The 3,662-nt window shown below is 54.9% G+C and overlaps 1 protein-coding gene and 3 gene segments (V, D, J or C); all 4 read left to right on the top strand.

Moving 5' to 3' along the window:
• LOC102932895 overlaps positions 1-3,662 on the top strand; it is a 489,191-nt gene that overhangs the window by 110,782 nt on the left and 374,747 nt on the right.
• LOC102940154 (immunoglobulin epsilon heavy chain-like) overlaps positions 1-3,662 on the top strand; it is a 1,331,510-nt gene that overhangs the window by 987,276 nt on the left and 340,572 nt on the right. The gene's annotated exons all lie outside the window — the stretch shown is intronic.
• LOC119563587 overlaps positions 1-3,662 on the top strand; it is a 797,667-nt gene that overhangs the window by 473,465 nt on the left and 320,540 nt on the right.
• LOC119567833 overlaps positions 1-3,662 on the top strand; it is a 275,078-nt gene that overhangs the window by 116,638 nt on the left and 154,778 nt on the right.

Here is a 3,662-nt window from a genome sequence, read left to right as displayed (position 1 = left end):
GGCTCCATCTCATTCATAACCTCCATCCCCGACTTTCAGGGACCCCTGACAGCCGCCAGAGGGTCATTTCGTGTCTGTAGGGGGCGCCTCTGGGCATGGAGAATAAAATGAAGGATGCCCGCTGCACTGGCCCCAATGGGAGATGGGGGCCTAGCTACGAACCCAGAGAGCTGGGACCGAGGGGCACTAAGGGGAGATCTCTGGGGCAGGGAATACCACTGATGGATGGATGGATGGATGGATGGAAGGAAGGAAGGAGTGTATATCTGAGAATGGATGGATGCGTAGATAGACACCAGGGGGCTGGGACATACAGTGGGTACCGTTCTCCTTGGTTAAATCCCCCAAACCACCCTGAAATGCAGCTACCAATTCTTAACTCCTTTTATTTTCGATCAAACACACAATTCCCATGTAAGTTGCAAGTTAAACGATGGAGCAAATGAGACTCTTCTTCCTCGCCACAGTCCACGTTGACCAGGCCTCAGGACACTACAGCCCTGCACACACAGACACACAAGGAAATCCAGTCCCTGCCGTGGGATGGGGGTGGAGGACTGAGGGCACGGGGCTGAGCTCAAGCTCCAGCGTGGGCTGCCCCACGGGGACGTCCAGGGAAGGACTCTGCCCTCCCTGCTCTGGGTTCTGCGGAGCTCAGACCCTTCAGCGGCCGTTGTCGCGCCCTCCGCGCTGCCGTGGAACATGGTCCCTCCCGGTGTCCGGAGAGGGGGCCGGAGCCCGGCAGGGCTGAAGATGGAGGGAGGGAATGAAGAGGACGAAGCAGTGCTGTCCCCTCCTAGGAGCCCGGAGCCGGGCACTCACCGCACCTGTGGGACACAGAGAGCAGAGGGGTTCAGCCGGTGCCGCTCACGGGCAGCATCCTCGGCTGGGAGAGCAAGGCCAGAAGGGACCCTTGGGACCATCTAGCCTCGCCCAGCCACGCCTGCGTCCTGCCAGGATGTCTGGCTTGAGCTGGAGCTCATCTTCCAGACAGAGACACCGGCCTTGTCAAACCGCCTCAGGGAACGGCCACTGCCCAGCGGGTGCCGCACACCAAGTCCCTGGGGAGCCGCAGCTGCCTCCGCCGATTCTCCCTGCTTCTGGGACCAGCCCCATTGCACCGCGGCCCGGCACAGAACCGGCTTCACGGGCACCTCTGGCCCTTTGTGCTTCTGGGCCCGACGACTGATCCTTAGCGATCACGGCTGAGTGCTCATTGATTGACGCTCATGGAGCCTTGCTCTTGGAACACTTCCTCTTGCGTCTTAATTAGGGATCATTCAGTTTTGGTCATTGATCATTAATGCCTGATTATTGACAAGTGATTCTTATCAATTGATAATTATTAGCAGCTTATTGATGCTTGATCCTCGATTCTTTAACATTAATTACTGATCTGTGAGTGTTGATTATTGATAATTCATTGCAGATTAATGGCTATTCAGCATTAAGTACAGATCACTAGGTACTGACCAGGGACAGCCAATCCGTGATTATTGATTTCTCAGTGATAAACGATTGGAATTGATAATAGATTGTTGACTCTCATGTATTGATCACTGCCGCATTAACCTGGATGGCAGCTCGTTAATTAGTGATGACGGGGGGTGGATTATTAATAAGTAATCGTTCCTGATTCTCTCTCATTGATCGTTCACTGTCAGGAATCAGGGCTGGCAGCAGAGCCAGTCCCAGGCAACCTGACGTGCGCACCTGGCCTGGAGCCGGCTGCCTGATTGGCTCCGCCCTGATTGCTTGGCAGAGTCAGCAGCCCGGTTCATGAGCCCAGCAGAAGTTAAGCAGCTGCCCAAAGAATTTCCCCAGGGCTGCCATAGCAGCTGTGACTGCTTGTTCCAGCCCGGCTCCTGCCTTCTTCCCGTCTGGGTCCAGCCCGGCTCCTGCCTTCTTCCCGTCTGGGTCCAGCCCGGCTCCTGCCTTCTTCCCGTCTGGGTCCAGCCTGGCTCCTCCCCTCTTCCCGTCTGGATCCAGCCCGGCTGCTGTCCTGCACCCAGGCTTTAGTCTCTCCAGGTAACCTGTTCCTAAACCTGGGCTCTAACTCCTGACTTTGGTGTTAGCCTCTGACAACCGTAACATCATAGAGCTGTGGGACAGGGAGAGACCTCGACAGCTCACCTAGTCCCCTCTCCTGCCCTGAGGCAGGACTAAGTCATAACTAGTCCATCCCTGACAGGTATTTCTCTAACGTGCTCCTAAAAACCTCCAACAATGGAGGATCCACAACCTCCTTGGGCAATTTGTTCCAGTATTTACCCAGCCTGACAGTTAGGAAGGTTTTTCCAATGTCCAACCTAAACCGCCCTTGCTGCAATTATCGCCCATTGCTTCTTGTCCTGGCCTCCGAGGTTAACGAGAACAATTTTTCACCCTCCTTTTTAGAACAACCTTTTATAGATTTGTAAAATGTTCTAATCTCATTCCCCCACCCAGGCCACCCCAGTCTTCTCTTCTCCAGTTCTTTCAATCTTCCCTCACAGCTCATGTTTTCTAGCCCTTGAATGATTTTTGTTGCTCTCCTATGGCCTTTCTCCAAATTTTCCACATCTTTCCTGAAATATGGTCCCCAGAACTGGACACAAGACTCCAGCAGAGGCCGTATCGGTACGGAGTAGAGCAGAAGAATTGCTTCTCGTATCTTCCTTACAACATTCCTGCTAATACATCCCAGAATTGGTTTTTTTCCCAGTAGTATTACATTGTTGACTCATATTTAGCTTGTGATCCCCTAGGACCCCCAGGTCCCTTTCGGCAGTACTCCTCCCTAGGCCGTCATTTCCCATTTGTGTGTGTGCAACTCATTGCTCCTTCCTAAGTGGAGTACCTGGCGTTGTCCTTATTGAATTTCATCACTGAGTGTGGGTGACTAAGCAGTTCCCGTGGCTGGCGGCTGGCGGCTGGCGGCTGGCTGCATGCTGATGGCGTGGGATCGATTCCTGAGCACGGGTTGTTGCTCTCAGCAGTGACACGGGACCATGAAGGTCGCTGTTGCTCTTACCTTAAGCAGCGTGACGCCGGCGCTGTACAACAGGCTGAGCAGGAAGAGAGCAATGAAGGCAACAGGTGTCCAGAGACCGTCAGATTCCTCCTCTCCTCCTTCAACAGAGACGCCTTGGTCCTCCACGAGGCAGAGAGGAGCTGGGATGAGACACACGTGCCGGTTAGAGAGGCCTCTTCGTTAACCCAGGGAGCTGAGCGGGCACAGCGGGGAGCTCCAATCTGTGCTCTTGGCAGGAGATCCCCGTCCAGGGCCAGAGACAGAGGGTCCCTGCCAGGGGAGACCGGGCAGGCTGCAGGTGGAGACCCCCCGTCACAGGCTGCAATTCTCACAGCAGCCTCAGGGATTTCAGCCCCAACTTCCATTAAATTTCACGCCCTTTGGCTCCTTTACACACCCCAGCCACTCCGAGCATGCGATTCCCCTCCCCAGGCCAGCAACAGAGCTGGGCTGAGACCTGCCAATGCATAGCTCAATGGGGCCATGCACCCCATCCAACAGCGGCATCTTCCCAGCCAATGCCAGCTTGAGCCGTGCTGGGAACAGTTCCCGGGCAGCAGAGGCACCAATTCCCCCCGATCCCTATTCTGGGGACCTGGGGAATTTACCCACAGAGCTGTTCTGAGACCTCCCTCAACTTGTATCATCC

The sequence above is a fragment of the Chelonia mydas genome, chromosome 13 (assembly GCF_015237465.2).
Source record: "Chelonia mydas isolate rCheMyd1 chromosome 13, rCheMyd1.pri.v2, whole genome shotgun sequence".
Classification (NCBI taxonomy): domain Eukaryota; kingdom Metazoa; phylum Chordata; order Testudines; family Cheloniidae; genus Chelonia; species Chelonia mydas.
The sequence above is the reverse complement of the archived record's forward strand: the minus strand, read 5'-3'. Positions and strand labels throughout refer to the sequence as shown.